This window comes from Adiantum capillus-veneris, chromosome 17, assembly GCF_014529385.1.
Source record: "Adiantum capillus-veneris isolate H3 chromosome 17, ASM1452938v2, whole genome shotgun sequence".
NCBI lineage: Eukaryota > Viridiplantae > Streptophyta > Polypodiopsida > Polypodiales > Pteridaceae > Adiantum > Adiantum capillus-veneris.
In genome coordinates, this window is record NC_140947.1 from 1,417,992 (window position 1) to 1,432,933 (window position 14,942).

Below are 14,942 nucleotides of genomic sequence, written 5' to 3' on the forward strand. Positions count from 1 at the left end.
GCAAACCCCTCTCATGGGCATCACAAAGAAGAGTGTGGGCTCTTGGAGCTTGTGGCTAAGGCTGCGGGTGCCTTGCCCGGCCTCGAGTGATGTTGCACGTGTATAGTGGTAGTTTTGGTGGTGGAAATGTTTACAACAGCGGTGAGTGGTGGTTGATGCGAGCTCTGGTGATTGTTGGATGGCGATGGCAAGTTGAATGCGACGGTGACATGATGATATGGCAAGGACTACAGGCGGTCTATCTCACGCCCGTTAGGACCCCCGATGTTTGGATGAGAGGACCAAGTGAAAAGCACCCAAGTGTATTGTATGAGCTCCTAGGTGAATTCAAGGACAAATAGGTCTAGACAAAAGACAACTCCAAAGAGAGTTGTAGATGGAAAATTCAAAGTGGAGTCAAAGGGCCCATCAAAGGGGCAATCATAAGTTGATAAATTGAGGGCGATCAAGAGGGCAGGACAAGAGCAAGCTAAAAGGAAAATCCAAAAAGGTAAAGGTAGGGGAGATAAAACAATAAAAAATAAAAAAGTTCAAAATGCCAAGGGGGAACAAGCACCATTGCTAGTGCACACCCCCCCTCCCCCTCCCTAGCTCACAAAGAAGAGAAAATTTCCATGCAAATGTATTAATAAGGAAGTGGGCAAGTGTCGAGTGCTCACCAATTTACAAATAAGGATGATTTTTCTCTTAAATAACCAAAGATGGTCTATTTTTGGGGCCTTTTTTCAACTTGCAGAAGCCAATTGTGGAGTTGTTTTGTGTTGAAGCTTTCCATTTTGACATTGTGATGGTTGTAACATTTCTCTGCTAAGCAATACTAAGCCATTCCCCAAATTTTTGGTATCATTTCTCCCCTTCCCCTTCCTTTTCTCTTGCTCTTTGTGTGTGTGTGTGTGTTGGTGCTTGTGGAGGTGTGTACCTGCGAACCATTGTGTGGGGCAACGAGAGTGAAATTGGAGTGTGGTGTGAGTCGAAGGTGATTCTAACCAAAGATGGTCCATTTTTGGGTCATTTTTTGCACTATTGAGACCTGCAGAAGCCAATTGTGGAGTTGTTTTGTGTTGAAGCTTTCCATTTTGACATTGTGATGGTTGTAATATCTCTCTGCTAAGCAATACTAAGCCATTTCCTCAATTTTTGGTGTCATTTTTCCCCTTCCCCTTCCTTTTCTCTTGCTCTTTGTGTGTGTGTTGGTGCATGCAGAGGTGTGTGCCCGCGGACCATTGTGTGTGCATGCGTGTGGAGGTATCTGCCTGCAGACCATTTTGTGGTGGAGAAAAGAGAGTGGAATTGGAGTGTGGTGTGAGTTGGAGGTGATGTGTTGAGAGGCTGTCGTGCATTCAAATTGAATGGTGGTTTTACCAAATGTGTGTGTGCATTTTTTTGGGTGCAAGTGGTGATTTATTAGTGCAAATTGGTCATTTTCAAAGGTGTTTTTTGAGAGGATAGGGGTAATGTTAATTACCTGAGCTATAGAGAGGAAATTGATTGTGTGTTGGGTGTGTTCCCCATTCCCCCTCTCCAGCGTCATTTTCTAACTTGTCATCCCTCGAATCATGGACCTCCTCGTCACTTTCATCTCTAATGTCTTGAATGGAAACCTCATCCACTATTCTCTTACAATCAACCGTCCTTTGAGTTTCCATTGTCTTAGTTTCAATTTTTGGTTCCAAGATAGTGCATTCACCATCAGGTTGGGCATTATGTCAAAACCTTTCTCGTTGCAAAATTTTGTGGGTGTTAAGTCGTTTACGCATACATCTAGAGTTGTTAATATTTGATCCCACCTCGGGGGGTTCACTATGTGTAGAACTACCATATCACGTGCATTCAAGACATGTTTGTAAAACCCCTTATTTGTAAATTTTATAGAAATATAATGTACCATTTTATTTTAAAATCTATTTTTTTTTCAAATTTGAAAAAAAAGTATCCTTTTGCATATATATTCCTATAAGTTTCAAGTGTTGGTTTAATGGCCATGTGGCCGACCGCCCATCACTACCTGCTACTAACCCTAAGTGCACAGCTATACACTTGTGTGAGCCACTAACACTAAGTACATTGTGTATTGTGCCTTGGTGCATAAGATAAAAAAAATAAAGAAAGGGGGCATACAGTCTGTGTCGTCTCTCCCCCTCCAACCTGTGTGTGTGTGTGTGTGTGTGTGTGTGTGTGTGTGTGTGTGTGTGTGTGTGTGTGTTTTGTCTTCCTCTTCTGCTATGCTCCCAGCTCCTCCCCTTCATCTGGTATCAAAGCACTTTCGTTCCTTGAATTGTTTCCACGTGCGTGCACGCACTTTTAAGAATGCAAATAGGATTCCAATTTCGGCATCGAAAAAATCAACTTTCCGAGAGCATTTCCTTCAGGTGTCCCAACGTTTTACCCCCCTTTCGGAGCCATTCGAGCCATCAGAAACCCCATTTGAGCTACGGTTCAGGAGTTGAAATTTTCGTCCCTCTTTTAGTAGTTTGTGCTGCAGAGCTTCCATAACCAGTTACAGATACCATTGTCGCAGTCTCTTCCATCTATGAGAGCCCACGGCTCATTCAAAAGTGTGTAGCCTCTTTCAGAGTGGACTCATACACACACATAGAGTGGGAGTTTGACGGCATTGTCTTCTTTGACTATAGGTACAGGTACAGGTACATAGAGCGGCTTGGTTAGATTTCTCTATGCTTCTCGATCTCGATGTCAGCATCGGCATCAACTCATAGGCTACAAGTTTTAGTGCTTGCGATACTCTGGTTCCAGTGGAAGCAGGTGTTTATGTGTACATGTATATGTTGACACTTTTGACAGTGTTTGAGCTATTTTGAGAGCGGTTTGACTCCCCACAGGGATGTTTATTTTCATGCACATGCTTTTGATGCATGTTTGAGCGTCCTGATAGACTTGTATGTCTTTGTGGATACTACCATTGTATGATTTTGTGGAGCCATCTTTTGGCTAGTATGGCAGTCCATGCCATTTCTGAGACTCGGTCCGGATGATAGCCATTTCCGAGACTTGGCTATACGTTTTGCTGCATAACCTACGTTGTTGAGGGTCAATACCGTTAGGTTTTCATTGAGCTGGGGTATTCTCAGATGTGCAGATACGTTCAGTGATACATGTAGCTAGAGCATCCCTTACGAGGCCTCACCATAGGACATGTATAGAGTGGTATAGGTGTTTTTTATGCCGAGTTGGTGGTCTATGGTCAGTTTGATAGTTTATGCGCCTCAGTTGGTCTCTATACATTGTGCTTTTGAGAGGCATTGCTCTCTTTTATGCTTTGTGAGTGACATACTTGGTCATTTTGTCTCGTATTTTGGTTGACATAATCCCAAATACAAAGGAGACTCTGCCAAAATTTTCCCGGAATCTTTTGGTAGTTTTGTCCCCATGTCTACTAGCAAAGACCATGACATTTATGACATAAGAAGTTTGATGGCACTAATTTTCACCTTTGGAAGAACCAAATGCATGATGTGCTTGTCCAAAAGAAGCAAAAGTTTCCTATAGCATATGCGGCTAGAACTGAAGATATGCACATGACTCAGTTTCAGTGGGAGGAGCTTGATGAGCTATGCAAGTCTACAATTAGACTGTACCTTGGTGAGTTGGTGTACTTTTCAGTGTTAGAGTGTGACACTGCTCATGCTTTATGGCAAAAATAATGCAACTGATGAAAAGGATACGGCTAGTAATAAGGTATTCCTGATGCAAAAAAATTTCAACCTTTGTATGAAGGAGTCAGCTAGCGTTTCCAGCCATATCAATGATTTTGATTCACTTTTTGCCTAGATTTGTTCACAACACATGACCATTGATGATGAGATGAAAGCAATCTTTTTTATTTGTTCATTGCCATCCTCTTGGGATATCTTTGCATACATGTTAGTAACTCTGCTCCTAATGGTACGCTAAAGTACGATGATGTTACTAGTGCTCTTTTGTCAGAGGAGATGCATCGGAAGACCATGACTAGCTTGCATTATGGCAAAACTCATTATGTGCAAAGGGATGATAAGAAATGTAAGGGACGTTCTTTGCAATGTGAGTCCAAGAAAGAGGGAAATAGAGATGCATCACATGGTAGATCAAAGTCTCGTGGTCGCCACAATGATAAGCTTGGTCACATAAAGAAGGATAGTTATGCTTGGAAGAGTGACAAAGAGAAGGGCAAAGGTAAAGGCAAAGATAATGACGATAAAGAGGAGAAACCAAAGAGTTCGGTTAAGATTGAAGAATTGAACATAGTTTAGGATGACAATGATGCATAAGACATCAATATGTTGACTGAAAGTAATGATGCCTTTTATGATGCACAGGAAACTCTATCTTTGAAGAGTTCTATGTCAATTGAACTCCTTGTTAGTGGTGAAGTATCTCATACGTGGATTCTTGATTCGGGTGCTTCGTTGCATGTCGCACTTCATAGGCACTGGTTTACTACATACAAGAAAACCATTGGCTCTGTTATACTTGGTGACAGTTACTCTTGTGACATTGTTGGCATAGGTGATATTGCCATGATTATGGCAAATGGGGTGAAGTTTATCATCCATAATGTGCGTCATGTTCCATCCTTGACACACAATCTGATTTTTGTTGGACATCTTGATGACTTGAGTTACAAAGTCACTTTTCATCAGCAGTCTTGGCGTGTTGCAAAGGGTCATCTTATTATATACCATCGTTCTAAATTTGGTTCACTTTATCCTCTTTATGTATCTGATAAAGACAGTGTTCTTTTTGTAACCAAGCTGCCAACCGTTGCTTTGTGGTAGCCGGTTAGGACATATGTCAAAGAAAGGAATGGATACACTCTCTCGTTTGGGCTACTTACCTTCTTTGCCATTTTTTATTTTCCCTTTTGTGAGCATTGTCAATATGGAAAGCAAACACGGACACATAGTACACATTCTTTTGACAAAGAAAGACAACCCTTAGAGCTTGTGCATAGTGATTTATGTAGGCCTATGCCTTCTAAATCCCATGGTGGTGCATCCTACTATGTTACATTCATTGACGATGCAACACGCCATGAAGTCTAAAGATGAGACCTTTTCTTTCTTCAAGAAGTTCTTATCGAGTGTTGAAACTCAGTCTGAACATAATTTGAAAGCTTTGCACTCAGACAATGGTGGAGAATATGTCTCCAAAGAGTTTATAGACTTCCGTTCAAGTAGGGGAAATGTGCTCCTTATACATGGATTCTTGATTTCCCCTTATACCCTTGATTTGTTATGCTCCTTATACCCTTGCACAAAATGGTGTTGAAGAACAACTGATTAGGACCATCCAAGAGCGGATTATGTCTATGCTATCATAGTCTAATTTACCACAAGCATTTTGGGCTGAAGCATTATACACAACCTTGATCAATAGATCACCACATGCTTCATTACAGTTTTGTGTACCTTTGGAGTTATGGCATAAATTGTCTTATGAAAAACTCCACACATTTGGCTGTGAAGCTTATGCACATGTACCCAAGGAGTTTCATGCTAAGCTACATCCTAAGTCCAGGAAATGCATCTTCATTGGCTATGGTGTAGATGGTCAATTTGGCTAGCGTTTATGGGATCCAAAAAGTCCATCAGTGATCGGTAGCAGTGATGTTTTCTTTAATGAGACTAAGATGCATAGACAGCAAGTGAAAGAGGTTGAATTCTGGAAAGTGACTTTTTCCAATGTATCACCTCCTTATGACACATGCTAGTACGAGTTCTAATCAGCCGTGGAGATCTCAAAGAGTCTCACATCACCAGAACGTTTTGTTCCAGGCGTGGATTTTGTTTTGCAGACAGATAGTGGTGAGCCTTCTTATTACAAAGAGGCTATGCTAGCCAATGATAAGGATCAGTGGGAACATGCTATGAAGAGGAAGATGTCCACTATTACAAAGAACAAAACAAGGGAACTTGTTCCATTGCCAAAAGGTAGGAAATCATTGCCTTGTAAATGGGTTTACAAGAAGAAGATTGACACTTACAAAGCTCGTTTAGTGGCCAAAGGTTTCAAGCAAGAATATGGTGTTGATTTCTAGAAAATATTTTCTCTAGTGGTCAAGATGACCACATTGAGAATGTTGCTTGCTTTGGTTGTCACTGAAGATATGGAGCTTGATCAAATGGATGTCATTACGGCTTTCTTACATGGTGATCTCGAGGAAGATATTTATATGCAACAACCTAAAGGGTTTGTGCTAAATGACAAGGAACATTTGGTCTATAAGCTTCTGAAAAGTCTCTATGGCTTGAAGTAATCATCCAAACAATGGTATCAAAAGTTTGATGCATTTATGCATTCCCTAAGCTATAAGCGCAGTAATGAGGATCCATGTCTTTACGTGAAAAGACAACCCAATGGAAAAATTATTATGCTTATCCTTTATGTAGATGACATGCTTATTACTGATCATTCCAAGAAGGACATTGCTGACTTGAAAACCAAGCTGAAAAGTCAATCTGACATGAAAGATTTGTGTGAAGCCAATCACATTTTGGGTATGCGCATTACGCATGACCGTAAGAAGAGGTTGTTGTACCTTTCTCAAAAAGAGTATGTTCACAAGGTTCTTGATCGTTTCAACATGCAGAAGGGGAAGGCTTTGAGTACTCCATTGCCTGCATATTTGAAACTTAGCAAAAACAAATGTCCCAAATTTGTTTAGGAAAAAGCTGCAATGGCTAAGGTTCTTTATGCTTCAGCTTGTGGTAGTCTCATGTATGCCATGGTGGCTAGAAGACCTGACATTGCACATACAGTGGGAGTTGTCAGCAGATTTATGTCCAACCTTGGTAAAAAGCATTGGGATGTTGTCAAGTCAATTCTTAAATACTAGAGTGGCATTGTAGATATACAGTTATGCTATGGTCGTGGAGAGTCATCCATTCAGGCATTTGTTCAGAAAGCTACACAAAGGTCACCACCACCAAAATCTCCTCCGAAGAGGCAGATTCTTCCAGAAAGTACAATGGATCTTCTAAGATCAAGGGTTGCTCGGATGCAGGAGGACAATGCTCAACAATTGCAAAAAAATACAGTATTACAAGCAATGGAGCCGACATCAACGAGAACAGGTGGTCAAAGCAAAGAAGTTGAAGAAAAAGTTCAATTCAAGGACACTGCCACAACAAAAGCAGTCAATTCATATACGATTCTTGAGACGATCAAGTGCAACATCACCAGTGAAAACGAAGAAAAGCTGTCAAGTGAAGTAACGCTAGATTTTCAGCTAGGCAAGAACCTCATGTCTTTTTGCACTTGGATAAGATGTGGCCAACCATAGCTTGAAGATGCTCCTGAATTTGTGAGCATATCAGGAAACAAACGAGAAAAATGCTAGGGAATCATCTCCACCACCATTGAAGTAAGTTCACAGATCATCATAGCTCAATTTCATGTGATCGCAGCAAAAAGATATGTCAAACAACATCATCATGGGAATGCCAATGGCTCAGAAGATGTCAGAGATACAGAATGCAAACATGACGGATTCTTCACAGACAACAAAGAATGAAGACCAAAACTGGTCATCCATGGACGACAGCACAAAGTCCTCAAACACAGTTAAAATGGATACCGATGCCAAAGCAAAGCTTATTGAAGATGATTCATCTTCATCAAACAAAACTTCAGAAGAGCTTAAAGCATATTAGGCAATATCAAGTGCATATCAAACAAAGCAAAAAGAAACCATGGAAGCTATTGAGCAAAGAATGCCACCAAAGCTAGAAGTTAAGAAGAACGAGGTTGCAGACAACCAAGAAGCACTAGGAAGTCCAAAGATCAATCACTCATTGTTGGCTAAATCAGTTGATAAAAGTCATATTGGAAAATAGAGTCTCAAGTTACCCTCCATAGAGACACAGTTAGATCAAGATGAGACTATGGCAAATGCAGGTCAGAGATCTTCAATAGATCCAACAACAAGAATAGCTGTAGTTTTAGCAGTACAAAAGGAGCAAGTTTCAGATGCAATGCTCTATTGGATAAAGAAGCAAATTGCAATATGATTACAGATAACATTCAGAGAATTGTAGAGATTACTCAGGACAAGCCAGGTAACAGAGAAATCATGGGTAAGGCTACAAGTCAAAAAGAAATGGTTGCTACCCTTAGCATCCAAAATCATGAAGAGCATGTAAAATTCCAGGTGAAGCCTTCAAAAGACATGCATGGAGATGTCATCATTGGACATCAATGGTTAGACCAACACAAGGCCTACAAAGAAGATACAATGCTAATACTCTCTTTTCCAAGAAGTAGCAAGCAACAATTACAAGTACCATTAATGCTAGATTCAGAGTTACACAAGTCACAAGAATCAGAGAAAAATCTTGCAGACAAAGGTAAAGCTAAAGTGGAGCCTCCACCAATTAGCAAATAATATGTGAGAGCATATGCTTCTACGTCAAATAACCGTGATGGATCAGCTTCTTCAAGCAAGTCAGGCTTTCAAAACTTCAAGTCAATTGCTGACCCAACTGAAGCCTCTAAGGAAACACCCAGAAAAGCAAAGATATTTCAGTCAAAGTACTCAAAAAAGCAAAGGAAAGTCAACCAAGTGTTTGTTTCGAGCAGTTTAGTCAAAGTCAATGATCCAATTTGGGTTAAAGACAAGAAATCAGCACAAAAAGACAAACACATGGGATGGACAGCATCACAATGGAGCTTAAAAGAACAGTACTATGGAGGTAACAGACAGATATGGGTGCCAAAACTGCAGGTTAGGGCATATGAAGTAATGTCAAGTCCCTCCCATGAAAGAAGGCCCACAAGGTATCAACCTTGAAAATATTCTAGAATACCTAAGAAGCAGGTATACAACAGAACAACATCAAAAGATGTTGGAGTCTACCACATCTCACAAGAGGATACATGTTAGACAAGGGGAACTAGAACCTAGGAGTTCACCACCCAACCACCCACTATATAGCATGGCCCCTGGCCCTTTGCCCTAGTTGGACTCCCTTTCCACACTGCCTAGCTCGGCCTTGCTCTTGTCTAGTCTGGCCTTGCCGGTGTCCTGACATTACTCCCCCCTTAAGAAGAGTTTTTGTCCTCAAAAACAAAAGTGGAAAACTTCTTCTTAAGAACACTAATGTTTCCCAAGTGGCACCTTCCTCAGGTCGGTCTTTCCACTTGATTAAGGTTTGTTGCCATACATGATGACGTGTATGCAACTCATGATAATCTAGAACACATTCAGGTTCATGTGGTAAGGTAGGAGGTTCTATGAAATCAACCAAAATCTATTGTTCAATGACATTGTCGTCCCCATGTAACCGCTTACATAAACGGCTTACATGAAACACAGGATGAATACAAGAATGTGCACGTAGCAATAATTTGTAGGCACGATCAACTACTCGCTTGAGTATCTTGAAAGGCCCACAATATTGGGGAGATAACTTAGGTGTTGGCCCAATTTTCAGACTTTCTGAATGTTCTGGCACACATAAAAATACTTCCTCCCCTTCCTCGAAGGTAACTTGCTGACGTTTCTCATCAGCATATTTCTTATACCGATCCTCTACTTGTCGGACATTTTGACGAGCGAGTTTCAACATATCCATGTGGTCTTGGAGAAAATCCTTAATCTGTTGGAGCTTTTCGTTTTCCAACCCCACCATAACAGTTGATCTAGGTTGAAACTCATACATGAACATGAAAGGACTAAATCCAGTTGTGACATGCTTAGCACTGTGGTGTAGGCAAACTCGATAATAGGTAAGTATTCTTCCCAGTATGACTGCTTTTTGCTGACATATGCTCTTAGCATATCCTATAGCACCTGGTTAACTCATTCAGTTTGACCATCTGTTTCTGGATGATTGGTTGTACTGAGGTTTAGTTGTTTATCCAATCGTTTAAACACAGCCCTCCAGAAGTGACTGTTAAACTTGAGATCACGGTCACAGACAATGTTACTTGGCAAACCTTACAATTTGTATAGGTTGTACACAAATAACTTGGCTAGTTTTGGTGTCTTAATCGTTGATTTGTGGAATAAACTACATAGTTTAGTCAACCAGTCTGCGACCACCCATACCGAGTCATCACCTCATACAATGGTTGGTAAACCCACAATAAAGTCCATAGAGATGCTTTCCCATTTTCCATTGGGAATCTCCAAAGGATGTAATAATCCTCCTATTTTTAGGCACTTTGCTTTGTTAACTTGACACTTTTGGCAATGCAAGACATAAGCTTGAACAAAGCCATGTATATCTGGCCAGTAAAACTGTCGGTACGAGAGCATAAGTTTTTCTAATACCCGGGTGCCCTGCACTTGGATTATCATGAAATTCATAAAGAATTTGTCACTGAATGTCTGTGTCCATCGGTACACAAACTCTCCCCTTATGGAGTAGGTACCCATTGTCGATGGTGAAATGCTTCCATCGTTGTAGTTCATCACTTGATAGAGGAAAGCTAGTGGAGGTTAACATTACACTACCATCATTGGAGTGAGAAGGATACCTCATTTGAACATGGCTCCACACTTTGGAATATGCGTCATCATGCTCATATTTGCCTTTGAGAGAATCCAAAAATTCACTACGAAGTTTCGTGAACAAGAGAGTATTGATCTTCGGCATACGACTTAGAGCATCAGCCACCACATTGTATCGACCTTTACGATCCCTGAGCTTGGCGTCATATGCCTGAAGAATCTTGGCCCACCTGGCTTTCCAACCCTTCAAATCCGTTTGTTGTGTAAATCATTTGATGCTTTCATGGTCAAACACAATTTCAAACTGAGCACCATACAGATAATGCCGCCATGTTTTTAAGGCATACACTATTGCATAGAGTTTGCACTCATAAGTAGAGTAGTTCTGATAAGTTGCATCAAGCTTCTTGCTTTCAAATGCAATTGGCCATCCGTCTTGTAACAGGAATGCTCCAATAGCATGATCATTGGCATCCGTTTTCAAAATGAATGGTTTCAAAGGATCTACAATAGCTAGGATGGGAGCTGTAGCTAATGCATCCTTGAGCGTATCAAAATTATGTTGTTGAGCGGATCCCCACTGAAAAGCTTTGCCTTTTCCTTTTAGTTCATCCATCATGGGAACAACAACATTAGCATAGTTTTTAATGAACCTTCAGTAAAAAGCTGCAAATCCCAGAAAAACCTGTAACTCTTCCAGATTTTTAGTAGAAGGCCATTTCCGGATGGTATCCACTTTGGACCGATCCATATATAACCCATTAGCTGAAATAACATGCCCTAGATAGTGAATTTCTTCTTTCAGAAATCACACTTAGATTCCTTGGCATATAATTTGTTTGTTCGTAACAACTCGAACACCTGCCTGAGATGTTGTAAGTGTTCTTCTTCAATAGCACTGTAGACTAGAATGTCATCCAGAAAAACGATGAAAAATTTTCCCAAGTACGGCTTCAAGACACTATCCATAGGTGTCATGAATGTTGCGGGCGTATTGGTTAACCCAAAGGGCATCACCAAGAACTCGTAGTGTCCAAACCATGTTTGGAATGCAATTTTGGATATATCAGCAATTCGAATACGGATTTGGTGATATCCTAACCGCAAGTCTATTTTCCTAAAAATGCGAGCATGAGTGAGTTTATCAAACAACTCATCTATTCTGGGCAATGGGTATTTGTTCTTAATCGTAACCGCATTTAAGCCACGGTAGTCTACGCACATGCGCGTACTACCTTCTTTTTTCTTCACTAATAGGATCGGAGAGGCCCATGGTGAAGAACTGGGTTGTATATACCCTCTACTAAGGTAGTCAACAACGTGACGTTCCACCTCAGTAGCTTCAAAATAACTTATACGATAGGGCGGTTTACTGACAGGTTTACAGCATGCAGCCACCTCGATGCTATGTTGCACCGATCGTGTCGGTGGTAATCTTGGTGGAAAATCATTAGGAAAAACATCTCGAAATTCTTCTAATAATTTTTGTAACTCACTAGCAATGTTTTCTTGTCTAGAATTAGCCATTGGTGGAAGAGATGAGAGAGACCCGGGGTAGTCACTTATCAAAACACCCCTATATCACGTGCGTTCAAGAGGTAATTAATAATACCCCAATATAAATACTATACTTACACTATGAGCCTATTAAAAAAAACCCCACCCCCCTTTGTATGTATACATTTTTATACATTTTGGTCTTTTAATAATCCTCTCCGGTTAACTCACATGATATCATACACATTCTAAAAAGTGACCGCCCCGGGGAGAGAGAAGCATGCGGCGTTGAGGAATGTTCAACAGATTCAATGTTAGAAAGAAAATGAGACAAAGAGTAACACAAGAAAACTTAATCTATTTCATTATCAAAAACGAGCTGCATAAGCTCAGTGGTACAAATCAATGGCGATGAAGGTACATCCTTCTCTCGTAACAACAACGCATGTGCGCCATGGGATTCAAACATCAAGTTGTTGTGCTCATATCTACGCTTCAGTGATGGTCCTAGGCTATGCAACCACTCCCTACCAAGAACCATGTCTGCCCTTTCCATGTTCATAACCTAAAAATCCAAGCATGTGGAGTAACCTTGTACTTCCAATGGAACAGCTTGGCATTGAGTATCACATATTTTGGTATCATTTCCATTCATCATTGCTACCTTGTAGCGGTGGGTACTCGGAGTTTGAGGAAATTTGAGTTTTTTCACCAATCCATAATTGATGAAATTGTGAGTAGCATTGTCATCTACCAAGATGCACACCTTATGGCCTTGCAGAGATCCATGCATAAGTACTAACTCATGTGGTCCAAAGTTTTGTTGCCACATGGAAGCTGTGAGACAACATTCATGTACCACCTCTGTGTGTGTTACTTCCACTATAGAGAATTGTGAGTAAGACTCAAGAGGTAGCGATTGCACTGTGTGCACTACTTTCTCCTTGCCATGAGTAGCAGATTTCCCCTTGGGACAATCCTTTTTTCCATGACCGCTTCCTAAACATTGAAAACATAATTTCTCTTTCTTAGCTTTATCAAAGTCCTCAAGAGAGAGGGACCCCTTGCGTTTTTTTAGATGCATCTGAATTGGCAACTATAAATTTCCATTCATTGTGCCCATACTGAGTGCGTGTATTACCATGTGTATTAGCAGGCACGTGAATATTACGTGATTTCTTTTCATCTGGATCATCATGAATATGTGCTTTCACTATGGCTTCCTCAAGTGTTTTAGGTTCTTGGGTCTTGACGTACTTCTTAAGGTCTGGTGTCATACCTTGTATAAACCCCCGTACTTGTTGAAAGTTATCTAAGCCTTCCAACTTGAGGATAACATCCCAATAGTGAGATATATATTCAAGCAATGATGGGTATTGGTGCATGGAACACGTGTCCCAAGCCGTCCAATTCTGATCTGCCTCATTTGTAGGCAAAAATTCTTTGCTAAGCATAGCTTTGAAAGCTGCCCAACTCTGTGGTATGATATTCTTCTCCTTGAGAGACATCCACCATTTGTAGGCCTCTTGCCTTCCAGAGTTAAGCTCATTTGCAGAGCTCTGATTGTGTCCGGAGTACGTTGTAAGGCGTGAATGCCATCCCACTTGCTGAGAAAGATATTCATTGCATCCTTATTGCGGTCTCAGTCTTCTCCCTTAAAAATCGGTGGTTTGGTGTTTTTCAACAACTTATCCACCTCTTTTGCAGTGAGAGTGTGCAAAGTATTAGCAGTTGGGCCTTGCCTTGGATTAGAAGGGCCTTGCCCTTGTGTAGCAATGTGCTCATGTATGTGCGTGTCAGTAGGACCCTTGGACTGCTGTTGCATTAATTGAATCACTAATGTGGATAGTTTAGTAACATTTGCATTTAAAGCTTTAAAATTTTCATCCATGACTGACATGGGTGTTTGAAGTGCACAAAATTCTTGAATATCGAGCAATTTGTAAGTGTCATCACCTGCCATAGTGTCGTGGGTACTCTCCTTGAGAGGATCCGGCCTCGGGCCATCATGGGCAGGATCAGGCATACTTTGCTCAAAATCAAAAGTCATATTGATATCTGAATCCATGGCGACATAGTGCGGTGCAAGGAATAGTCTGAAAAATATCTGAGATTGAGAGCACTTCCAAAGTGTAATTAGCCTTGCTAATTCTGTCAAAATTGATAGTATCACGATGGAAATTGATCCAAATTATTCGTCGTATAGGGAATTCCTTAATTCCTTGGTAGCCGAATCAATTATGCTTGCAACCACTAATTGATTTTGAAAGAAAATGGTACTTTGAACTCCCATCGGATTACTTTGATTAAATTTTTGAGTTTCTACCGGTAATACGCAGAGAATTGGTGTGTCAAAGTTTTTGCCGGCCGTGTCAAGATGCCGTGCCTTGTCGAGCCTTTCCGAATCCGCACACAAGGGAGGGGGGGGTAACCCAGTGCGGGTACCGCCCCTTGTACTTGAAAAAAAGGTTTGGCCACTAACCCCCAAGGGGTTGGGCACCCTTGCAATGTGTAAAGACAAACATTCAGCGGCTATGGCCGCTTACAGTGGCGTGCGAGGGAGGAGAAGAGGCCATGGCGCTCACTGTCTTGCGCAAGGGGTTTCGGCCTTGGGTCGAGAAACACTCCCCCGCCCGGCGCGATGCCGTAGAGCCCGCAAGGGTTAGGCTTGGTGCAGGCCCCGCCTCGACGGCTCCTCCTTGCAAGGGGGGTTGCCCACGAATTTCTTGCTTGTCGTCCTCCTCACAGAAGAGGTGCTCCACGGTTCCTTGACCCCGACATGCAACTTGCTCATGCAAGTTTGTGTCACTCCCCTCCTCCACGGCTGTGCCTTTCCCAAAAAAGAACCAAGCTCTTGATACCAATGTTAGACAAGGGGAACAAGAACGTAGGAGTCCACCACCCAACCACCCACTATATAGCATGGCCCCTGGCCCTTTGCCCTAGTTGGACCCTCTTTCCACACTGCCTAGCCCGGCCTTGCCCTTGTCTA